The following is a 26,856-nucleotide window of genomic DNA, read 5'->3' as shown; positions in this document are numbered from 1 at the left end:
CACGTTCTGTGATAGTGTGATCTGCATCTTCACTGTAATGTGTTAAACCTTTAAATCTCGTCCAAAAGTCATGTCATTACATCGAGAATCCTTCTGTGAATTCCAGGCAGATTGCCATCTTTCTGCTTCCGCCTCCTCACCTTTAAAATGGGGAGAATAACGGTAACCTACCTTTCGGATGTGAGGATTAAATGAGACAGTTGGTGCAACGCGGTTAGCACAGGATCTGGCGCAAAGTGAAGCCTTCACTAAATTATGATCACAGTAGTTTTGATTTCCCTCCAGTCGGAATATAATTTAGTTGAAGTTAGTGGCTATGTCACAGCTGTGTCTCAGGCTGGTGTCTGCCGCCCTGAGCTAAGCCATAAAAGTCCCTAGAATAACTTTTCAAAAGCCTGTTAGACTCTTGAGGCTCCTACACTTCTTTATTTTATTTTATTTTATTTTATTTTACCTTATTTTATTGCAGTAACAGTGGATTCTAACATCATATAGCTTTCAGATGTCCATTGTAATATCTTTCGAATTCTGTGTAGACTACATCGTGTTCACCACCCGAGAACTAATTATAGTCCGTCACCTCACATGTGAGCCTCCTCGCCCCTTTTGCTCTCTCCCCTCCCCCCTTCCCCTCGGGTAACCACCAATCCAATCTCCGTTGCTCTGTGTGTGTTTGTCATTGTTTTTAACTTCTACTTATGAGTGAGATCACACGGTGTTTGACTTTCTCCCTCTGATTTATTTCACTTCACATAATACCCTCAAGGTCCATCCACGTTGTCACAAATGGCCGGATCTCATCATTTCTTAGGGCTGAGTAGTATTCCATTGTGTATACATACCACATCTTCTTTATCCATTCTTCCCTTGTTGGGCACCTAGGTATCTTCCAATTGTTGGCTGTTGTGAACAATGCTGCAGTGAACCTAGGGGTGCATGTGTCTTTCTGCATTGGTGTTTTCAAGTTCTTTGGATAAATAGCCAGCAGTGGGCTGGCTGGATCATACATATGGTAGATGTATTCTTAGTTTTCTGAGGATACTCCATACTGCTTTCCGTAGTGGCTGCACCAGTCTGCACTCCCACCAGCAGTGTAGGAGAGTTCCCTTCTCTCCACATCCTCTCCAACACTTGTCTCTTGTCTTGTTAATTAGAGCCATTCTGACCAGAGGAAGGTGACCTCTCCTTGTAGTTTTGACTTGCATTTCTCTGATGGCTAATGATGTTGAGCCCCTTTCCATAGGCCTGTTGGCCATCCCTATCTCTTCTGTGGAGAAATCACTGCTCAGATCTTTTGGCCCATCTTTTTAATTGGGTTGTCGATTTTATGTTGTTGTTGAGATGCATGAGTTCTTTCTGTATTTTGGATATTAACCCCTTATCCGATATATGGTTTGCAAGTATCTTCTCCCGGTTGTTAGGTTGTGTTGTGGTCTTGTGGAGGGTTTCCTTTGCCGTGCAGAAGATTTTTTTGACTTTGATGTAGCCCCATTTGTTCATTTTGTATTTTGTTTCCATTGCCCAGTCAGACGCGGTACTTGAAAATAGGCTGCTAAGAGTGATGTCAAAGAGCATACTGCCTATGTTTTCTTGTAGACATTGCACGGTTTCGGTGTGACGTTCAAGTAAAAGCCGAGGGAGGAGGCTGCAGTTCCCCGAGAGCGAGCTTAGCGGGGACCCTGCGTCCCTGTCAGCGCACCTTCCCGCTCCGCGAAGGTCCAAAGCAGCGTGTGGGCGGGGCCCCAGGAGTTCTCCCAGGAGGGTGTCCCTGTCCCTGTCCGCAGTCCACCGCCGGAGGGGGGTCGGGGCAGCGGCCGGGGAGCGTCTGGGCGGCGGGCGCGCGCGCGCGCGCGAGGAGAGGAGCGCGCGGCTGCTGGGCCGCCGTCCTGGGAGGCGTGGGAGGCGTTAGCGAGCCGCGCCTGCCTGCCCAGAGCCGAGCCCGGCGGAGTCCGGCCGCGCTCTGCTGCTCTCTCCCGGGCCAGGCTCGCTCGTCCGTTCCCCCGGCGTCCGTGGACGCCGCTCCATGTCCCCGGTGGGCACAGCAGCCCGGGCCCTCCACAGCCATGACCGCTTGCCTGAGGAGGCCCTCCTTCAGCTCCCGCTCTTCCTGCTCGCCGGACACGGACGACCAGGGCGCCCGCGAAGATGATTCCATCTGGGAGAGGTACCTGGGGTCGTGGGCCTGAGGGCTGGTGGGAGGCGAGCATGTACCTGAGGAATAGGCTTGTGCGCCAAGAGGTGCCCGTCAGGTGGCGGGACAGCTGTGCGGCGCGGGGAGCGAGGGGGTCTCTTCCTGCGCTTCAGGCGTTCGTGGAACGGGAGGTGTGTGCCGGGCACGGGGCCAGCCTGGGGGTGCGGTGCCCGGGAGTTGGGCGCTGAAGTGGCACCCGTGGTCTTGGCTTCTTGGAAGGACAGACGCGAAGTCGATAACGACACTGGTCTCCATGCGTTCTGAGGAGTGCAGGTCTCCCTCTTTTAGAGGATACGTTCCGTTGGGGTTTTCATGAAGCCTGTTGTGCACCTGAAGCTCGGGCCGGTTCAGGGGAAGTGGCCTGTCGAGGGCCGCATAATATTTGTGTGCAGAGCCAGTGCTTTCCAAAGCCCTTGACTGTGTGGAAGTCTACCTGTTAGGGGTGCAGTGGTGTCCGGGGAGCGTTGTGTGTCCCACACTTGAAAGTATGGCAAAGAAAGCGTGAGGCTCGAGGGTGCTGCGTTCGTTCCCTCCTTCCACAGAAAGTCTGGAGAGTTGACTTTGGGACAAGTCCTTCCTTTCCTCTGGTCGGCGCGTGTTCAGTGGTCTGGACACTTGGTGAGTAAGACTGACAGGGTGTTTGACGTACTGGACCTCCCAGGCTGGTTGGACAGGATCATGTGGAATTTGACTTTCTCCCTCTGAGATATTTCACTCAGCATAATACCCTCAAGGTCCATCCACGTTGTCACAATTGGCCGAATTTCATCATTTCTTATGGCTGATTAAAGTCAATAAATTTTTATTTAGGGAATTTTACATATAATTCCTTCCACTGCCCATCAAGCTTACTTTAGTTCCACCAAAATTTGAGTCAAGATTCATGTACGCAACAGCCCTTTTACAACGACCCTATGCTTTCTTTTTTTTAGATGAAGTATATCTGATATATAACGTTGTGCAAATTTAAGGTGCATATGTTAAGTTGGTACATATTATAATATGATTCCCTTAGAAAAGGAAGAATTTAAAAAATGCAGTGAGAACACTGTTATATCAGTGAATGGAAGTTTTACCATTCTGTAATGAATGTAGAGAACTCTTTAAGAATACTTGTAATAAACATTTCTAAGAATGATAAAAAGATAAAAATAAATAAACAAATATAACCCATGTTTAATCCACAGTTGTCATGTTAGTCAGCCCACAATTTTTTAGTTGAGTTTATTTTATCTCCACTTGAATATGGATATACTGATGACACACTTCAAAAATGTCTCACCTAGAAACTTTGGGAATTAATTTCTTCAAGAAATTTACTTTAGGGTCTTCTAAATATGAATTAAGTTCAAGTCATATTCACTCCTAAGCTTCCACACCAAAAAATAGTACAGATATTTACGATACTGTCAATACCTAAAATTAAAAAAAGTCAACTATTGGGTCTTTTATACTTTTAGGAACTCTGTATTGTAGTTCTTTCCCACAGATCTAACAAATAGTTCTGTGAGTAAAGCAAACCACATAGTTACTTGACAAGCCATTTCCAATAGTGTGAGTCTACAGAAAAAGCCCCATTGGATAGACCTCAATTCAAGATTTATATTTTGCCATTCTGTGTTAACATTTCCCATAATGAAGTGCTCCCATGGTTCACACTTGTACTTAGCAGCAAAGTCCTGCAATTTCTCATGCATTTCATTTTATCCTAGAGCAAGAATGTACATTCTTGCTTAGACTTTCTTGCAGCTTTCCCCTGGTTAGCTGGTTGGAAGCAATAAGGGGTGTAGGAGGAAGCCCACGAGGAAAGCAAATTCCATTGCATGACAATTTCTTCAAATAAGGTAATGACATGGTGTCTAGGCTAAGGAAGACTGTTCTTTCCTCTCTTTCAAGGGAGAGGAAGCTACTTATGATAATAAAGAGGATGCAAGATAATTTGTAATTTCATGGTTTTCACCCTGCCCTGCACAATTATGTCTGTCTAGATCTCAGAGCCCTACTCTTTTCTTATCAGAATACTGACTTCAACAAAAAATTCCTAGTTAGGTTGCATATTCAGTCATCTTTACAGTTCTGTCATCTTTATTATAAAATCCTGGACAAAAATTAGACCAGAATTTCTGTGGGCAGGAGACGTGGCAACAGTGGGCATGGAAGCTCTGTGTTAAAAGTATGTCCACAAGACATATTAGATAGAGTGTATCTCAGGAGGCACCTAAGTTGGATCCAATATACACCCCTTTTCATAATTACTTTGTCTTGAAATAGAAGACATCAACTAAAACTATGCCAACTGGAAATGACTATTTTGCAAAGCTTACAAGAGCAGAATCAAACTCCAGCAGCTGTGACCAATAATAAATGCTTGAGATGAAGTAGCCTTGAAATTCATAGAATCTGAAAAAAGTGATGTATATATGTCACTAGAGTTTATTGTGGAATTCAGAGTTTTACATTCCCACATGGAGAAATAGATGCTCATTTTCTCAAGCTAAAGAAATTCTAAAGTTCCTGGTACAATAAAATTAATATAAAACTAGTAATCTTAATATAATTAATTTATAAATAGAGATAGAAGTTCCAAATAAACAAAAATACTCCTTGAATTTTCTCTATGGATAAAAATAAAAACAAGAATAGAAATTGAAATCAGAAGATTCTTACTGTTCATACAATTAGTCTGTGGTGCTGATGGATGGTGACAAATGGTGATATCCATCTCCATTGCATAAACATAGTTTTCATTCAAATATCTCAGTCTCATTCAAATTACTCTCTTTTCTGGATTATATTAAATCTAACTAAAATAATTCATATCAGTGATGTAACTCTTCTGCTCCAAAGCCTAAAAATCCTCCTCTGGTTACAATATTATTTCTTTAATCAATTCTTATTTTCAAGTTCCCTACTATCAACTGCATATACTCTTCTAGGCCATATAAATATATCCATATTAATTTGGGCCATCTATGCCATAATCATAAGAACCTGATCTTATGAACAAATTATTATAATTGGGATGACTCAAGAGAAAACTTAAAACTTCCCCAAAATTAGAATGGATCATTTTAGAAGCAAAAAGTAATTTTTACAAACAGAATAATATTGAGTATAACCTAAATAATCAGAACCTTCCTAAGATAAAAAAGACTCCTTCAGAAGGGTGACTGTTCTCACAGTGTTCTGTCACTCTTCTAGAAGGATCTTAATAAACATATGGTAACAATTCAAAGTATAACCACAGGACATAGAAGAGAGATTATCTGCATTACGTGTCTTGTCCTTTACAACATGAAGTTTCTATAATTATTTGAATCTGGTGCTTTCTTTGAGTCAGGAAGAACAACCAAGTTGAAGGTTCATGGTCAGACATTATGATCCCACAGTATTTAATAAACGAACAGTTTGGAGGAAACCTTGCCAGGCTGTTGATATAAGCATATAGAAGTGTAAGAATAAATAGAGAACACAAAGAATCAATATGAGGAAAGGGAGAGATAATACTACATCACAACACAGTGCTATTAGGCAGGCAAGAGAGGCAGAGTAAAGCATATGTCTTACATGACTGTTTCTAGCTGGGGCTGTTTCTATTTCTATATAAAATTGACTCAATGCTAATCAGTATATGTGTTCATATTGCCTATCTTCTTGAAGAAACTAATTCTTATGCCCCACGTTGGGATAATGTTAACTCTGCAATAAGAGGACAATATTCTCTATGGACTTTTTTGATCAATCCTAATGATAAAGAAAATTTGAAACTTCTATTCATCATTTGTTACCTGAGATCAACTTCGTGTTCCATATTTTCCTCAAGGCATTTTTCACTTCTACATTTCTCAGTGTATAAATCAGAGGATTGAACAAAGGTGTTCCAATTGTATAAAACACAGCTATCATCTTGTCCATGGAGAAGGTGGTTGCAGGCCGTGTGTATATAAATATGCAAGGACCGAAGAACAAGATGACCATGATAATGTGAGAAATGCAGGTTGAGAGGGCTTTTTTCCTCCCTTCAGCACTGTGGTTTCTCAGAGAATGCAAGATGATAACACAGGAGAACATCACCATGACAAAACTCACTGTACAAATGGCCCCACTGTTGGACACCAAGAGTTGATTGACCACGTAGGTGTCTGTACAGGCAAGTTTCAACAAAGGCTGCAAGTCACAGAAATAGTGATCCATCACATTGGGACCACAGAAGGGTAAACTCAAGGCCAGAAAAAATGAGCTGAAGAATGTACACAGGACCCCACCCAGGCTACAGTCACCAATGCACCACAGACTTGATGGCTCATGATGATCATGTGATGTAGGGGCTTACAGATGGCCACAAAGTGGTCAACAGCCATGATAATTAGGATGAAGATCTCCTGGCAGCCAAAGAAATGTGATGAAAAGACTTGGATCATGCACTCATTGAAAGAGATAGTGGTCTTCTTCAAAAGGGCATCACAACCATTCTAGGTCCTATGGATGTAGAGAGGAAGGTATCAGATAAAGATAAGTGGAAAAGGAAGAAGTACATTGGACTTCCAAGTACCCGGCTGGTCTTGATGGTAGCAATAATCAGAAAGTTACCCAGCGAAGTCCCCAAATAGATAAGTAAGAAAGTGACAAACACTATTTTCTTCCTAACAGGTTCCTGGGTTAACCCAAGCAGAATGAACTCAGTCGCATTATTATTCAGCTGCATGATTTCTTGAATGAGAAGAAGGAGTGTGAAATGGTTCATCTGCAAAATATAAGGGAATTAATTCAGGGTTGTATGTGTAACATATAGTGTGATATATGATGTTATGGAATATTTGAAGAAAAATAAATGTTCCTTATCATGGGCATTTTAGCTGTTGCTTCTTAGTAACTTACCTCAACACTTTGTTCCACAGTTTGTAATGTGGCTCCATTTTATTATTAAATTAATTATTTTTCCATATTTAATAAATTGACATCCATGTTTGGATGGTGTATCTCTTGGGATTTTGGATATATCTGACTACTTTTGGAAGCTCATAATACAAATGGAAAATTATACCCCAGCCCCAACCCATGAAGAATATCTTCTTTATACATATATTTATCATTGCATATTTGTTACACATAATTCTAGAAATGTCTATTTTTTAATATATATTATGCATCCCTTCATTGGATGCTAATTTCCAGATATTAGAGCTTGAAAAGAGAAACAGGAAGTACTTATATCCTCTAAATAATATGATGTTACCTTGTGGTGCTCTTATGATATTTAGTATTTGATATATACTAATGTAGAGAAGTGAATATTCTTTAATAGTTGGCAATATCTCAAATATCCTTATTTCTATTTTTTCCTTTTTCCCATTTCTGAAAGACATCCCTTAGAGGACCCAAAGTCCCTAAGGTTGCATAAAAATGAAAGAGGGGTGTTATAACTCAACAGTTCTTGTTTTCATAATTCAAGTGTTTAACTTAAACATTTTACATCTGAAGTGATTTTGGGAGGACACCACGCAGTTCATGTAGGATCAGATGGTGGTTGTAATCTCCAGTAGAGTTTGTATTATCCAAGCACCTGAAAACTCCTTTGTTCTTGTAACAAACTAGAGATTCAGAGGAGGGAAGGAGATATAATTTTAGACAACAAGAGTAGTGGACAGTCAGTAACACTTCATTCAATTTATTTCTGTCCTGGCTAAGTCACTGATGATTTAACTTTGAAATTTAATTTATTTCAATGAATATTTCTCTTTTTTCAAACTTAGAAAGGAATACTATCACTGCCTTCACTTCTAAGAAGAAAACTTTTTATCTACATCATTCTTTTCAAGATAATTTTGAAAGGGACTATATGCAAGTAAAAAGTTTGGAAGGTTTACGTATCTCATTGTGTTCCTCTTCAATCCTTCAATACACTGTCTTGAAAGTTGTAAGTGGCCAAAGCACAGACTATTATAGAGTAAACAGATGCAAATTTCCCTTATACACCTTTTCCTCTCGCTTGGTAAGCTTTCTTCTCCTGAGCCCACTTGAAATATACCTTATGTTCCTCCAAATCAAAAACTACTCTCAGGAAAGTGTCTGACGAAGTAATTTATATTAGGATACAAAGATTTTTAAAAAACTCTCTTTGCACAATGAAACTTTTGACAAAGGTCTTCAACTATGAGGAAACTGATCCTTAGTATCTTAATCAAAACCATAAACTCATTCTTTCCTTCTTAATTTGAAAGAGTGATCCATCATGAAATATTTGTACTTGGAATTAAGTCCCATAATTGTGGCCACTCCTTTGAGTGTATGACTTTTGATTTGTGCTATCAACCCAATTAGAATGTTCATTTCTAGAACAAGTTTATTTTATTTTATTGTTTTGCTAAGTAATATTTGCCCTGAGCTAACATCTGTTGCCAATGTTACAGGTATCTTTTTTTGTTTGAGGAAAATTGACATTGAGCTAACATGTCTGCCAGTGTTCCTCTATTTTTGTATATGCAATGCTTCCACAGCATGGCTTATGAGTAGAATAGGTCCACATCCAGGATCCAAACCCACAAACCTGGGCCACTGAAGTGGAGTACGTGGAACTTTAACCACTTGGTCATGGGGCTGGCCGTAGGAACAAGTTTATTTATACATCTGGACATATATTGTTTAAGATAACTTAAGAATTATAAATACATATATTTTCATTAACTTATTAATAATTATGAGTTCTCATAAATATTTAGTCAGCAGTTCAATCAATAGTCTCCTTCCTTCTTAGAATGCCACTTCATTTCTAACTACTTCAACTGTCCCAAAACTCCAGGACCCAACTGCTAAGAAACATCTGGTGGCCTTCAGTGACTGCTTTATGATAAAAGAAATTCTCTCTCCTGTTCCCTAAGGGCTTCTCTGATAGCTTTTCTTATAATATTACATAATATTAGTTAAATTCACTTGTATGTGCTCTCTCTTTAGCTTCCTTTTTGGAATAAAAATCTTTGAAAATTATGTATTCTCAGATTTTATTCTCCACAGTTCAAAGCTCAATGTCTTGTACAATGTAGGTGCTGAGTAAATGTTTTTAAATTGAACCTTCTCAATTACTTCTTAATATATTTATCTGATTGGTTTAGTGCTATTCTGATTACAAAATGCATTCACATCATTAATCTTCTGTGGCCTTCTATTATGCATGGTAGGCAGACAAACATACTCCCAATTTATAAATTCAGAAAAAAATACTGAGATGAATTTTAAATAACTTAGTAAATCATCTCCACAATCTGGAGTGGAAGATGGTGTAGTCTGAACAGCACCACATGGCCATGCAAGATTTGAGACCCTGACACCCGTAAAAATGATCATCTTAGCATTTAACTATTTTTTATCATGAATCCTTGGCCCTTAAAGAATATGAGAGCCTTGACATTTTTCATATCCTCCTGATATTGGTTATGTTTTTGTTCATGTCTTTGTGGATGTTCATATGTAGATTTTTTCCAGAGGTGTGTTAACACCTTTCATCAGGTTCTCAAAGGAATCTGACACAAAAAATGGGTAACAATGATCTGAAGACAACACTAATAAAATAGCACAACTTAATAACTATTGTACTTACCTGAAACAAGTTTAGCCAAACTTAGCATGGCTAAATTTGTCAAAACAATAATAAACAAACAATGTGTTGGATGGGGAGGTAACAGAAAAGAGCTGAAAGAAAAGCAGAGAGGTGGAAAATAGATGAGAGTGGAATAGAGTGTTAGGTGGATCTTTCTAACCTATCCTATCTGTTTTATTGCAGAGGCCACAGTAAGAATCTTTACTCTCCTTAACAACTGTCTCTTAAATTACTCACCCCTCCCTGATCTGGCTACACTAGAATTCTATCTTTGGGAGAATCTCATTTTATGTATACACAAAATTTACCATTTTCTGTGGGAAGGTTAACAGGTTGACCCAAGATTCTTTATCCCTCAAAAGCCCAAATTAAAGAATGAGAAAAAGCTCCCCTCCCCCACATATGGGACATTACCTTTCTTCTTCTTTACATAGTTTTTAGCCTGCACATTGTCATTTCTGAATTTTCCATGAGTAGTGGTTATTCAGTTTTTCAAACTAAATCTGAGATGCATGTAAACTGCAAATTCTATTCTTATGATATCATTTTAGAAACATGCAGAGATTAGTAATTCTATACTGTAACAAACAACATTATATTTAAAGCTGTCACTTGGAGATGACATTCTGAAGAAGCTATGCGAAGGTCACTACCTCTATTAACCTTTTCTCTAAACTCTAATCAGGCGTAATCTTTTCTAACTTTTAATGCCCATAGTGAGGACTTATCTTGCTCAGCTACCTTACATGAAAAGCATTTGTGAACTTTTTTACCCTGCCATCTCAAGAATCTGTAGTAAACCTTAGGGCATGGAATTCCTCTTTGTATCCACACACAACAATGGTGGCTTTTCACATACTTTGTGCTCATAACATATTTGTTGAGTTCAAAAGACCTTTTTATTCTAAAGCTTATATTTGATTCTGTTTATTTACTATATTAAGAGTAAACTTTTTAAAACCGTTATTCTTTTATCTGTTCCTTTATTCTTTTATCTGTTCCTTTATCAGAGGAAGTAGGAGCAATATAGACACACATAAAATATATTTAAAAACGAATTTGCATTATTCTGTAATGATGCCTTTCTGGGTACAAAGATGTAAATAACCTGTCACTTACCTGTTAGAACACTATATAGTGTCAAGTCTTTCCTTCCCTTTTTGAAGGCAGCCATCCCACAGAATACTGGGAGAAAAATTCCCCGTCTTAATTCCTGAGGGAATGTTTTGACATAATGATGTAAAATATAAGCATCCCAGAGAGTAGTATGTGCTAAAGTTTCCTTTTCTTTGCTAATCAGAAGCATCCCACATGCTGTAATAAATTTAACTTTTAATTTGTCTATGTAGCCCACAAAAGAGAAAGTGAACCCTCCTCACACTCGGTATCCAAATACAAACAAGGGTTTAGAGGTATTATGTGTGTTAGGCTGACCAAAGATATCAGGGGAAGAAGAGCAAAACATAAATGGATGGCAGAGAGGGTGATAGAGAAGAGGAAGAAGAAAAAACAGAGTCTGTGGTGAAAGAGGAAGTAGATCAGCAAGAAACTACTCTGCTCCCACCTAGTTCCCTAAATTACCCCTCTGTGCATTAGGAGAGACACTTTCCTAGCTCTCATAATTTATTTACAAGTACAATCCAGGGAAGGCAGTATGGTGTCCCGCAATGAGAAGTTCTATTCTGTGTGCTATAGCCATTCTTCATGAAGGAACCACAAATTTATACTGAGAATTAACATGCATACTGAGCATTGAATAGATATATTATTTTGAATTCATTTCTATTTATTTTGCTAATTAATGTTAGTAAACAGACACTTATTTTGGAATACATTTTATTGATACAATGTTACTTCACCAAATATTTATTGAATACATTTTGTATATTAGACTCTATTTATCACCCTACATAAGTTATATCATTTCATTTACATAACTATTCAATGAGGTAGGTGTTAACAATGACATTTCATATAAAAAAATAAAACTCACAGAAATTAAGCAGCTTGCCCAATTGCATATTTAATAAGTTCAATGGGGAGATCTAATCACTCTCTTTTTCCATGGTTTGTCTTCTTTCCACACATTTTCGTGACACTAGCCCAAATTGAAAACCAGGTAGTACTAGACAGTGATGATGAAAAAAATTTCTAATGGCTAGCAGTGGTATCTCAGGTTGGGGAGTTTAGAATAATAGGGCAATGATGACAGGGTCAGGTCAAAATAGGATATACAAGGGAACATGTTCAGTAGACAGTTGGCTTTTTTTAAAATTGTGAATCTCAAGTTAGGGCTGTAGAACTAGATTGGGAAATCTTTACTGGTAAATGATAGCTTAAATCATGAGATTGGGTGAGGTCACCCAAAGTAAACGGGTAGTTTGGAGAAATGAGCAAACGACAAAATGTAGAGTTTCACGAACATTTAAAAGAATTTTTGAAGACTGTTAAGAAGCATGCTTAAAGGATCATGAGTAAAATCATGAAAGCACAGTGATTTGAAATCCAAAGGAGTAGTCTCTCAGGAAGAAGTGAGCGAATTTTCTGCATAAGAAGGCCACATGAGTACTAGTGTGTAAAACTCAGATACATGAACGTCCTGATTGAAATGATCAATCATTGAGAAATTAAAAATAGGAAAATGTTGCATAAAGACCAGAAACCAGGAAAAAATCCTATTTTATTCTTCAAACTCTTATTGAGTTCTGGAAATTGTAGATAGTCATCGAGGGTAGGGTTCATGACTATCTTGTTCTACAGCATATCTACAATAGTAAATATTTATAAACAACAGTTCACATTGTGCTTCAAATTATCAATTGTTTACTAGGTGAATGAATGATTAAAACAATTCAAGCCTAATTGAAAATAATTTGAGTAACATTTTTTAATTACCTTTTCTGAAAAATCACCTGTGTAATGGTTAAAAAAATAGGTTAAGATTCTCTCTGAACTACACTAAAACCGCTAATTTAGGACAGAGGTAGATGTGAGGTCAGGTCTTGGGATACAACAAATACTCCTTTAGGAATCGCTTTCATTTATGTGCCTCAACAGCATTTAGAATCAACAGCCCTGGGAGACATCAGCTGGGACACTGAAAATGTCAGGTTGTTCTTATAATAGAGTATGATATTTCTCATGCTGTTGTGTGGAATATAGCCCCCAAAGAATGATGTATTCAACCTTTGGTGTATATTTGTTTTGCTATAAAAATGTCTAAGTACTTCTGTAGATTTATCCTGCCTTCATCATAAGGATGCTAAAGATGTTATAAAAAACTATCTTACAGGCCCTGAATTGATTGTTTTTGCTGAACACAAGTCCATTTTCCTTCTTGGAGTAATTGAAACTTGATTTTCTTCTGAGAAACCACAATTTCTGCCTTTTCATTACATAAGGTATGAGCAGTGCTATCTCCCAAAGATGGGTATCATTCCTGTGTGGTCAATCAGAAAGCATTTCCCCAGGTTGTAATGATTGGGTCATGCATCTATTAGCAAATAAGATGCAATCTCAGTACTTTTCTTGAACTATTGAGAAAAGTCTTTTTTTTCCCTAATAGAGTTTCTAAGAGTACAGAGGTGGAACTCCTCATAATCTTACCATGAGTGGAGAAAGCCTGATTGAAAATGGAACCAACACAAAATGAAGCAGAGGCAACATACAAGCAGAAGAAAGCGATTCTTATAATGGAATTCCAGCTGTAGAATTCACCCATTTCCAAACTTTTTTACTGTCTTTTATTTGATTCATTTTATATTACTGCCTTTTACATTTATTTAAATAATATAATGAATATCTGTAAGCTTACTACTATCCCGAGACGGTATCTACCTACCATTACCAATAATTAAATCAATTTTTAACCTTTTCCATATCCTGCCCCCTGCCCCACCCTAAAGATAGCCAATATCCTGATTTTTTAATTGTACAATTATCTTGCCTCCTAAAAGCAGAATATCTTTATCACATAAGTAGTTTTTTAGTTTTTTCCTGGTTCTGAACTTAGCATACTATCTGCAGACTTCTAAGAGTTGTTTTATTTTTTCATCCACATTAAGGCTACTAACTTTTATATCAGTTGTTGAATATAGTTGTAGATTCATTTTCGCTTCTATACATACTCTATTGCGTGATAATTTCAAAAATTTTTCATCCATTATCCTCTCAATTAGTATTTCATTACTATGAATAGTAACTACGAACATTTTTAAACATGTCCTCTAGAAATGTAATTAATATGTTGCAGGATGTGGCAATATTCAACTTTACAAGATAATGTAATATATTTCCACAAGGAGTCCAGGAATTGCAGTCTAAACCAAAAAAGGAGAGGACTGGAATATTTACAAACAGATCAAAAAACTATACATGATGAGTGAAGGATTAAGTAGATGAATGTTCTGTACTGTTGTTACTGTTTTAATTAAGAACATGAATAAATTCATAATACACAAAACAACCTGGGTTTATATTTTTTTAACAAAAATTAAAGATGTCAATTCTCAGCCACTTTACCTGTGTCACACTAGGAATAAAAATTTTGTACGCTAAAATAGACTCACGTCCTGTGAAAGGAAGAGAGTTTCTTTGAGGCAGGAAGATGTCCCTTTATTTATCAATTATCATTGACATGTGTGATCTAGAAAGTTAGACATGAGGTTTATGATTATGCTTATATTAATGAGACACATATTTATAAAAAAATTTCCATCTACTCCTACATACCTACATTAATTGAAGATAACTTGCAGAGGTCAAGACTGGCATGGCACTGAAGGAGTTAAGAGTATTGCGTGACATTATAAAATTCTTTGTTCCCTAGAATATAGCCTGGGCTCAAAAATCTAGCCAAGTAGAATAAGATCTTCTGTTTGAAAAATGATAATGACATGTGTCATGTTTGTTCTCTTATTGATTTGTTAAAGAGCTCCAAAAATAGATGAACTTTCAGAACCTTGTGTCCCAAGTGGACCCAGTTCCTTCTAATGGCAGACTCTGTCTGCAGATAATTTAGCCCATAAGAAATCTCTTAAAAGCAAAGAATGTAAGAAGATGGCCTAATTAAAGATAGATTTATCTTCATCTTATTTCATAATTTAAAAGCCCAATATGAAGAGGTGGGGGGAAGATGAATACATGAGGCACAGAAGATTTTTAGGGCAGTGAAACTCTGCATGATACTATAAGGATGGATGCCTGGCATTATACATTTGTCCAAACACATAGAACGTAGACCAAGAGAGAACCCTAAAGTAAACTAGGGAGTTTGGGTGCTTATGGTGTGTCAATGTAAGTTCATCAGTTGTAACAAATGTATCACACTGGTCAGGGATGTTGATAATAGGGGAGGTTATGCAAGTGTTAGGGCAGGGGGTATATGGGAAATCTCTGTATCTTCCTCTCAGTTTTGCTGCGAACTGAAAACTGCTCCGAAAAATAAAAAGTGATTAATAAAAAAATCCAATATGATTTATTAGCTAGTGTATAGACTTTTATAGACATAGGCCAAGTTTTCTCCAAAGTGTAATTTTTGGAGGTCATAAGCTATATTGAGGCAATGACAAGGAAGCAGTCTTCAGATAAGCCTTATTTATGGAGATTCCTTGGAATCACAGTACTTGCCTTTCTCTCATGAAGGAGGGAAAGACAACGTGCATTCCTTGAGGTACATGCCAATTGTGGTCAATATCTCCTGCCACCGTGGACTCTTGGTCTCCAGGGCTGATGCAATGCTTTAATTACTCAGAGTGCTTGGTGCCAAAATCACTTCCACACTAATAGGCACTGTCATTTATCAACTCCCCAATGATAACTTCTTTTAGCAACAGTTTCTTCTCAAGAGGCTTCAGAGCTGAATCCTACTACTGAGCTACTGAAAATGGCTCTTACTAGCAGGTCCCAATGTCCACAACATAATAAAAGATCCTCTGAAGATATTACAACAGCCACCTTGAAAGGTGTCTCTGTCTCCAGTGCCCTGCACAGTCAAGAATTGTGACAGGCCTCTTTCCTTTATCTCCAATCCACAAGTTCATGACAACTCTCTGTCTTTACACAGAATCTCTTCCTGAGATCATTCTTCTCCGTCTTCTCATCATTCAGAACATGGGCACAGCAGCACTTTCACATTCAAGACTTGTGTGTCTCTTAGAACTAAATTTCCATTGTTTACATACATGGTGCCTAAGTGTACCTTTTTTACTGTGTAGATCGTTTCTCAAATTTGCGTATCTTGCAGAATACTTGTAAATAAGGATGCTCTGAAGTTCAGCTTCAGCCTTGAGAATTTGAAACACTGAACAGCTAACTGCCTACATCAGTGTCATTGCTGACATCTCTGCCCTTTAGAGATACGACTGATGGGTTACCACCATGTCCAACCTGCAGGATGGTACTATTACAAACTAGTCATGATATGCAGATTCATTTTCAATATGTGAATATTTACTCTCAAATATTGGTGAACATTCTATATATGTCTTGGAGACAATATCTCCTTATTTGTTTTATTTTTCATTTTGATTTTCTTTTGGATATGAAACATTAAGCAGAGTGACATTCTTATAATATTAATAATTATAATATACACTTTTCCAAAATGTGAACATAGACATGACAACCATAACTGCAACAAACGGTAAATCACTTCAGCAACAAGGAAATAGGATCACAAAGAAAAATAAAATTGCACAAATTTTTTCTTCCTTTATTTTTCTTAATCTAACAGCTCACTGATAAAGAATGGAATCCTATTTTTTTCTTCTTGCTTCAAATTAATAAAATTATCTGATAAGGCTCGAACAGTTCTGAAATATTTAAATTGTGATATTTAATTCTGTAGTATTTAAATTGATTAAAATATGAAATTTATCTTTTGAAAATATTTTTACTTTTTATTTGGTTTAGACATTTGTAGAGAATGATGACTATTGGAAAGGGTCTTGGAAATTCCTACATTGAGATGTTGAAGAAATTTTCCAGGATAGGGCAGAAAAAAGAGGAAGAGGAGAAATAAAAGTTAACAAACAGGACACTTAGTCAAGTTAAAAATGCACAGTCTTTGGAGGGAAGGAAAATAAACTCTTCTTGAAACTCCATGGGCATGGTGCATGCTGTAGGTACCACTTATGGTACTCACAAAGATTTCCAAAATGATCTCTTGAGTATGCACCTCAGAAGGGCATACTACAACAGAAACTAACCTATGGCTCTAAGCTACTGGAATAAGACTGAGAACTATCAATTGCCAAGATTTCTCTCCTTGCTGTGTGGCATCATAGAAGGATGCTAGCACACCTGAGTATGTAGGGAGGTCTCTGTGATATCAGTGGTCTTTAGTAAAATTAACTCATCATGGTGATATCTGGTATCATCTCTGTGGGGCACATAGTGTGGGGACCTAAGCCGGTGAGAACATGGCATCAGAACTCCCCACATTAGGTCCTAAGAATCCATAATGAAATGTGCTCTCAGATTGGAGTGCACTTTGGTGGAATTTATAGTCATCATTTGTTTGCTTTTGGTCATCTTTGGTATTGGTGTTAACAAATTCTAACCTCAGGGCACATAGGTTCTTGGAATGGAAAAAAAAAATTACACTCAAACCTCGAATGGCCATTTCTGCTCCCATCCAAGTTGTCAAAATGAACCAGCTGCCTGGGTGTAAGCTTGGCAAATGACCTGAGCTAAGATTTTTTCTAACATCTTTTTATTTTTACTCTTTGTATTATTTATTATGTCTGATTTTTTTGTTGTTGTTGTACATTTTGGGAATTTTCCTCTTGCTGACATTTTGAGATGGCACAGTGGACACTCTATTTCTTTTTTTTTAAATTTATCATTATCTAGTGTGAAGAATTTCCAGAGTGCTTTTTTTGAAAGATCCCTGACCTAAATAAATTAAATACTTTAGAATAAAATAAAGTCCTTAAAAGTAATTTTTGCTAGTGTTATAAATGCTAAAATTCGACCTTTTATATGAAGATTAGAATTTTGACATATTCTAGCTATTATTAATCTCCTTGATTTAATTTTTTAAAAAATATTTTGAAATATTTCTTAGCTAGAACAGGCTATAGCATTCTTCCCAAACTTGTATGTAGCCAACATATTCTCTTAATATTTCATTAACTGTCAATCTATTTTCCTATTTAATTATTTGAAATCTCCTAATTGTCTTTGAGCTATTTAATACTACAGCTGTTATGACCATTGTTAATATTGGAGCATTGTACTCTTGCAAAAATAAATATATATACCTCTACTTGATTATAGAATGTCAACATGTAAAACATACATAGAGGCTCAGATTCTCAGAACTTCCCAACTGAAATCTTTCTCTGCCTCCTGAACCCAATAAATTTATTGGAGCCCCATCCCAGAGCAGCAGCTGCCACACAGGCCTGCTTCCCCAATCACAACACTGCACCATCCTAGATGGGGCAAATGTCCTAGGGTTTTGATAACCCTTGGACATAAAAGGAATCAGTGAACAGTTAAATTTTCAAACATAAACATACTGGATCACAGGAATCAGAGATCTTCTGAGAACATGATGCTGGACTTTCTCAATCATTCATGTCTTTCCTCGAATACTCATATGACCAGAAGAGAGTCCCAAATTATAAAGCACAGGTCCTCCTCCTTGCTATAATTTCAAGAAAATCACCACTTTTACTTTCTTTTTTTCCCTCTCATTTATCCTCAGTCCTTAATTTTTCCATCTGCTGAATTTTGTTATAAAACCCTCTCTCAATTCAAACTGTGCTTACATCATTAGTAGAAAAGACAAAGTTGTGAAACAATTTTTCCATAGCTTCCTGAATTACATTGACAGATATTTTCGATTTCAATTTTTGTCTATATATATTTACCATAATATAATGAATATTTTTTCCAGATAGCTGTACAGTTCCACACCAAGTTTTTGAATGATTTATTTTTTCCAGTAACTTGAGACACCACCTTAACTTTATTCCAAAATGTCATACACATTATGTTCTACTTCGAGGTTTGTGTTCAGTTTCACTGATACATCTATTCTACGGCTAATACCACAATTTTGTAATTATTGTAGCTGAGTGTTATATTTTAATATCTGGGAACACTTTTCCCCCTTATTTTGGTAAAAATTTACCTTCCCATGTTTTGTATATTTATTTTTCAATGTGAACAAACTTTTCTAATTAAAAAGTGTATTATTAGTAATTTTACTTGGAAATTCCTTAATGTATAACTCAACTTGTGGAGAAGTTGAAATTTTTAAAATGTTGAGTATCTTTAATATATCAAGTAGGATTAGTGATATTAGAGGAAGCAAGGCTGTGACTCACATAGGACCTGGAATAGTTTGGGTCTCTCACTCATTGGAATAAAAAATCTCATAATTCACAGGACACCAACTAGATTATTCAGAAATGCATTACCTCAGTAGTGAAGGAAAGTTAACCATGAACTTACCATAAGCTAAATATTGCTCTAGTCTCACTTAACAAAGTTCAAGTATAATTATATGAATGCAAAATATCCAGGAACAAAGGTAAAATTCATAATGTTTATTATTCAATCAAAAATTACCAAATATGGAGAGCAGGACCAAGATGGCAAAGTGAGTAATCTTATTTGCCTCTCCCCCTTCAAATCTACAACTAATTGGACATTAATCAGTTAACAAAGGATATCCAAATAGCATCTCAAGATGCCTGAGAGACCCTTGCTGCTATACATTGGAAAGTGGACAGACTTCCCCCTGGGAGGAGGTGGAGATAGGTGAACACTCTCTGACCCCCAAACCCACAGATAGCCTAGTACCTGCAAGAGGCTCTCTTCCAGTGGACTCCCCCATAGCATCATCACACACCAAGGGTGGGCATATGCATGCACCGGTGGAGCTATGGTGGAAAAAAGTGACTACAGACGTACCTAAGCCCCCTGCAATTACACCTAAGGCAAGGGGGAAACTCCGGGGTCCTGCACCACCAACAGGGAAAGCATTTGCTTGCCATTAGCAGAGAGGCCCCACCCAGAATTCAGAACACTGGGAAGCTCCCAAAGAGCAGAATTCCTGACAAGGCAGCAGCCCACCAGCCACCGCCAGGCCCACAGACTCCAGCTGTGCCCCAGACAGTGCAAGAGGCATCCAGAGATCCTGTGGCTGTGCTTGGGGTCTGGGTGGAGCTCCAGGGCCTGGTTCTGTGGCCCAGGGTAAACTCCAGGGTCCCACACTGCCAGCAGGGAAAGCCTCTGCTCGCCATTAGCAGAGAGGCTGCGCCCAGCATTCAGAATGCCAGGAAGCTCACAAAGAGCAGAATTCACAGCAAGGCAGCAGCCCACCAGTCGCCACTAGACTCAGGACTCTGGCTGTGCCTCAGATGGTGCAAGAGGCACCCAGAGATATCATGGGCATGGTCAGCAGCTGGGTGGAGCTCCAACGACCCAGCTCTACATTCCAGGGGGAAAATCCAGGGTCCTGCACTGGCAGCATCCATCATCAGAGCCATGGGAGGCTCCCAAAGAGCAGGATCCCGGGCAGGGCAGCAGCCTGCCAGCCACCACCAGACACATGGACTCTGTCTGTGTCCCAGATGGGGCAAGGGGCACCCAGAGATTCCATGGGAGTGGTCTGGTGCTAGGTGGAGCTCCAGTGGCCCAGCTCAGTGGCCCAGCGGGGAAGTGTAGTTTCCCACAGCAGCCTCAGCAAAAGCCTCTGCACAGCACTAGTGGAGAGGCCCTGACTGGCAATCACAAGGCTGCAAGGCCCTGGGGCAAAAGTAGCACTGCTAGGTGAGCTAACCACAGACTGCAGAAGATACCTATAGCTCTGCTGGGACATATAGTGGACAGGTGAGATCTTGTAGGCTCTGACAGTGACAGAGCTGCAATTATAGGTGACCTTGCTCACAGACACTGGGAAAGCCTTAACACTGCTGCAGACCCAAAGGAGGGAGTGTGTCTAGGTGGTCTGCAACAGCAGGCACCAGCAGCATGAGGCCCCCTTGTGATTTCCCCCACAAATGAGGAGGGACCCCACAGGACCACTGTGACTACGAGGAGGGGCCCAGGTCCAGTCAGTAACAGCTGACAAGGTTCCTGGTTGGTGCAGTCTAAACAGATGCTCCCCACCCACACCAGTTGAAACAAGTGGAAAGAGTAACTAAACTCTATCCCTATGCGGAGGCACAAATCCACAACATCAAGCAGTATGAAAAATGTATTAAATCTCCTGAACATAAGGAAAATGACAAGTACCCAGAAAACAATCCCAAAGACAATGAAATCTATAACCTAAATGATGATGAATTCAAAACAGTCATTATTTAAAAACTCAATGAGTTAAAAGAGAATTCAGATAGAGAACTCAATGAGTTTAGGAGCTGTGTCACAAAAGAGCTTGATACTATAAAGAAGAAGCTATTAGAAATACTGGAGATGAAGAACACAATGGAGGAGATTAAGAAAAATCTGGACTCTCTGAATAGTAGGGTCGATAATATATAGGACAGAATTAGCAATTTGGAGGATAAGAATATAGAAACGCTGCATTCAAAGGAGGAGAGAGAACTAAGACTAAAAAGAAATGAAGAAACTCTCTGAGAATTATCCGACTAAATTAGGAGATGCAACATAAGGATTATAGGTTACCAGAGGGAGAAGAGAAGGAGAAGGGGGCAGAAGGCTTGATAAAATGAATAATGGCTGAGAACTTTCCAAACTTGGGGAGAGATATGGAACTTCATGTGACAGAAGCCAATAGACCTCCAAAATTTATTGATGTAAGAAGACCAACCTCAAGGCATATAGTAGTCAAGCTAGCAAAAGTAAACAACAAAGAGAAAATACTAAGGGCAGCCAGGCAGAAGAAAATCACCTAGAAAGGAACACCCATAAGGCCATCAGTAGATTTCTCAGGAGATATCTTACAGGCTAGAAGAGAATGGAGTGAAATATTCCAAACTCTGAAGGACAAAAACTGCAGCCAAGAATACTCTACCCAGTGAAAATATCCTTCAAATACAATGGAGAAATAAAAACTTTCCCAGATAAACAAAAGTTAAGGGAGTTCAATGCCACAAAACCACCTCTTCAAGAAAAGCTCAGGAAGAACCTCATACCTGAAAAATCAAAAAAAGGAAAGGGGTTACAAAATCCAGAACAAAGGAGATAAGTAGAAGGACAATAACAGAAAGTGGCAGCTCTCCATCAGAACAGGTTAGCAAAAGTTAAATAAAACATTAAAGATAAAAGGAAGGGAAACACAAAGAAAAAATATAACCTTGTCATTTTAACCACAAACTCACAACACAAGAAGGAAGAGGAAAAAAAATCTGACAATAAAAGCTTAGAAGGGGAAGACAGAAGGGATGAAATGTTTTAATTTAAGGAAATAAGAGACTATCAGAAAAAGGACTATCTCCTCTATGAGACGTGTTATATAAACCACCTGGTAACCCCTAAACAAATAACAAGAATAAAGACACAAATTACAAATAAGAAGAAAGCCAATACAGAAATTTACCTACCTGAATTAGATATCCAAAAATCATGTGACGAGAAACAAAAGAAATGCAAAAGAACCGGAACACAAGAGATAAATTGGCAGCGGTAGGCCCCCACGTTTCAATAATCACTCTAAACATAAATGTATTGAACTCTCCAAGCAAAAGACACAGAGTGGGAGGATGGATCAAAGAATGAGATCCAACAATATGCTGACTCCAGGAAACACACCTCAGCCGCAAACACAAACACAGACTCAGAGTGAAGGGATGGAAGACAATACTCTAAGATAATAATGAACAAAAAAAGCAGGTGTTGCCATTTTTATATCAGACAAAGTAGACTTCTAAGCAAAACATATAAAGAAAGACAAAGAGGGGCAGCATATAATGATAAAAGGGACACTCCACCAAGATGACATAACACATAAATATATACGCACCCAACACAGGAGCACCAAAATATGAAAAGCAACTATTAACAAAACTAAAAGGACACAACAAAAACAATACAATAATAGTAGGGGACCTCAACACCCCATTAACACCAATGGATAGATCGTCCAGACAGAAAATCAACAAGGAAATTGTAGAATTAAATTTAAAATTAGACCAGATGGACTTAATAGATATATATAGAACACTTCATCCAAAAACAGCAGGTTACACATTCTTCTCAAGTGCACATGGAACATTCTCAAGGATAGACTATATCTTTGGAAACAAAGCAAGCATCAGTAAATTCAAGAGGGTTGAAATAATATTGAGCATCTTTTTGGATCATAATGCTATGAAACTAGAAATCAACTACAAGAAGAAAACTGGGAAAGGGGCAAAATTGTGGAGACAAAACAACATGCTGCTGAACAAACAATGGGTTATTGAAGAAAGTAAAGAAGAAATCAAATATTATCTGGAGACAAATGAAAATGAACACACGCCATACCAACTTGTTTGGGATGCAGCAAAAGCAGTCCTAAGAGGGAAATTCATTGCAATACAGGCTCACCTCAATAAGCAAGAAAAATCTTACATAAATAACCTCAATGATAACGAACGGAATTAGAAAAAGAAGAACAAACAAAGCCCAAAGTCAGTAGAAAGAGGGAAATAATAAATATTAGAGCAGAAATAAACAATATTGAAACCAAAAAGACAGTAGAAATGATCAATGAAACAAAGTTTGTTTTTATAAAAAATTAATGAAATCAATAAACCCTTAGCCAGACTCATTAAGAAAAAAAGACAGAAATCTCAAATAAACAAAATTAGAAATGAGAGAGTAGAAATCACAACAGATACCAAAGAAATACAAAGAATCATAAGAAAATACTATGAAAAAGTATATGCCAACAAATTGGACAACCTAGAAGAAATGGATAAATTCCCAGGCTCTTAAAACCTACCCAAACTTAATCAGGAAGGAATAGAGTATCTGAATAGACCAATCACAAGTGAAGAAATAGAAAAAGTAATAAAAAACCTCCCCAAACGTAAGAGTCCAGGACCAGACAGCTTCTCTGGAGAATTCTACCAAATATTCAAAGAAGATTTAATACCTACACTTCTCAAACTTTTCCAGAAAATAGAGGAAGATGGAGCACTCCCTAAGACATTCGATGAAGCCAATATCACCCTGATCCTCAAACCTGACATGGACAACACAAAGAAGGAAAACTATAGGCCAATATCACTGATGAACGTAGATGCAAAAATCCTCAACAAAATTTTGGCAAACCGAATACAGCAATACATCGAAAAGATTATACACCATGATCAAGTGGGATTTATACCAGAGACACAGGGATGGTTCAACATCCGCAAGTCACTCAACATCATTCACTACATTAACAAAATGAGAAACAACAACCATATGATCATCTCAATAGATGCAGAGAAAGCATTCAACAAGATCCAACATGCATTTATGATAATAACCCTCAATAAAATAGGTATAGAAGGAAAGTACCTCAACATAATAAAGGCCATATATGACAAACCCACAGCCAATATCATACCCAACAGAAAAAAACTGAAACACATCCCTCTGAGAACAGGAACAAGACAAGGCTGCCCACTTTCACCACTTGTATTCAACATAGTACTGGAGGTGTTGGCCAGAGCAATTAGGCAGTAAAAAGGAATGGAAGGAATCCAAATAGGCAAGGAAGAATTAAAATTCTCGTTCTTTGCATAAGACATGATTTTATATATGGAAAACACCAAAGAATCCATAGGAAAACTGTTAGAAACAATCTACAGCTACAGAAAAGTTGCAGGGTATAAAATCAAACTTCATAAGTCAGTAGCATTTCTATATGCTAGCAATGAAGTAACAGAAAAAAAAACTCAAGAATGCAATCCCATTCACAATTGCAACAAGAAGAATAAAATTCTTTGGAATAAATTTAACCAAGGAAGTGAAAGATCTATACAATGAAAACAACAAGACTTTCTTAAAAGAAATCGATGATGACATAAAGAGATGGAAAGACATTCCATGCACACGGACTGGAAGAATAAACATAGTTAAATTGTCCATACTACCTAAAGCAATCTACAGATTCACCGCAATCCAAATCAGAATCCCAATGACATTCTTTACAGAAATTGAACAAAGAATCCTAAAATTCATATGGGACAACAAAAGACCACGAATTGCTAAAGCAATCCTGAGAAAGAAGAGCAAAGCCGGGGGCATCACAATCCCTGACTTCAAAACATACTACAAAGCTACAGTAATCAAAACAGCATGGTACTGGTACAAAAACAGATGCACACATCAATGGAAAAGAATTGAAAGCCCAGAAATACAACCACACATCTATGGACAGCTAATCTTTGACAAAAGAGCTTAGGGCATACAATGGAGAAAAGAAAGTCTCCTTAACAAATGCTGCTGGTAAAACAGGACAGCCACATGTGAAAGAATGAAAATTGACCATTCTTTTTCACCATTCACCAAAATAAACTCAAAATGGATCAAAGACCTAAAGATTAGGCCTGAAACAATAAGTCTTCTAGGAGAGAATATAGGCAGTACACTCTTTGACATCAGTTTCAAAAGAATCTTTTTGGACACCATAACCCCTCAGACAAGGGAAACAATAGAAAGAAAAAACACATTGGACTTCATCAGACTAAAGAGCTTCTTCAAGGCAGGGAAAACAAGATTGAAACAAAAAAACAGCCCACTAATTGGGAAAAAATATTTACAGGTTATTTATCTAACAAAGGGTTAATCTCCATAACACATAAAGAACTCACACAGCTCAACAACAAAAAAATAAAAAAACCCGATCTAAAAATGGGCAAGAGACATGAACAGACATTTTTCCAAAGAAGAAATAGGGATGGCCAATAGACACATGAAAAGTTGCTCATCATCACTAATCACCAGTGAAATACAAATCAAAACTACACTAAGATATCACCTTACACCTGTTAGAATGGCAAAACTATCCAACACCAAGAGTGACAAATGTTGGACAGGCTGTGGAGAAAGAGGAACCCTCATACACTGTTGGTGGGAAGGCAAACTGGTGCAGCCACTCTGGAAAACAGTATGGAGATTTCTCAAAAAGTTAAAAATAGAAATACCTTGTGACCCAGTCATCCCACTACTGGGTATCCTAAGAAGCTGAAATCAGCAATTCCAAAAGTCCCATGCACCCCTATGTTCATTGCAGCATTATTCACAATAGCCAAGACATGTAACCAACCTAAGTGCCCAGTAACTGATGATTAGATAAAGAAGACATGGTATATATATATAAATGGAATACTACTTAGGCATAAAAAGGACAAAATTGTCCCATTCACAACAACATGGATGGACCTTGAGGGTATTATGTTGAGTGAAATAAACCAGATAGAGAAAGACAACCCCTGTATGACTCCACTCATAGGTGGAAGTTAACATATAGACAAAGAGAACTGATTGGTGGTTACCAGGGGAAAGGGGGGTTGGGGGTAGGGCACAAAGGGTGAAGTGGTGTACCTACAACATAACTAACAATAATGTACAACTGTAATTTCACAAGGTTGTTAACTATCATAATCTTAATAAAAAGAAATTAACAAGTATGCAAAGATAAAGGGATAACTAATTTACCATATGGGAGAAAAATAACCAATGTAAACAAACCAAAAAATTACAGTGACTATAAAATTAGTAAGTTGGTATATGAAAACAATTGCTATAATTATATTAAGTATTTTCAAGAAAGTGGAGACAAGATTGGTAAGTAGAGACATGGGACATACAAATAAGATTCAGTTGAAATTCTAGTGATGAAAATACAATAACTGAAATGCAAAAGGTTTCAGTTATGGCAGATTAACAGAAAATTGGACACTGCAGAAGATTGGACACTGCAGCAGAAAAGGTTAGTAACTCTAAGAAACAGCAATAGAAACTATCTAAAATGGGAAACAAAGAACAAGGGGACTGAAAAACAAATACAAAGACTACCAGTGGGCTATGGAAAAACTTTAGATAGCCTAACATGAGTAACTGGAATCCTCAAAGAATCGATTAACAGAAAACACAGGAAAAAATATTTACAAAA

The 26,856-nt window shown here is 37.8% G+C and overlaps 1 long non-coding RNA gene, 1 other non-coding gene and 1 pseudogene across 2 annotated transcripts; 1 reads left to right on the top strand and 2 right to left on the bottom strand.

Moving 5' to 3' along the window:
* Positions 1 to 26,856, top strand: LOC123283932 (uncharacterized). Its single transcript, XR_006524751.2, has 3 exons — positions 1 to 2,164; positions 13,078 to 13,186; positions 13,351 to 26,856. It is a non-coding gene; the product is annotated as an uncharacterized lncRNA (long non-coding RNA).
* Positions 3,655 to 3,784, bottom strand: LOC123277057 (small nucleolar RNA SNORA18). Its single transcript, XR_011497224.1, has one exon. It is a non-coding gene; the product is annotated as a small nucleolar RNA SNORA18 (small nucleolar RNA).
* Positions 5,740 to 6,935, bottom strand: LOC123283894 (olfactory receptor 4C16-like; annotated as a pseudogene).

The sequence above is a fragment of the Equus asinus genome, chromosome 22 (assembly GCF_041296235.1).
Source record: "Equus asinus isolate D_3611 breed Donkey chromosome 22, EquAss-T2T_v2, whole genome shotgun sequence".
Lineage (NCBI taxonomy): Eukaryota > Metazoa > Chordata > Mammalia > Perissodactyla > Equidae > Equus > Equus asinus.
This window is presented reverse-complemented; position numbering and strand designations above follow the sequence as displayed.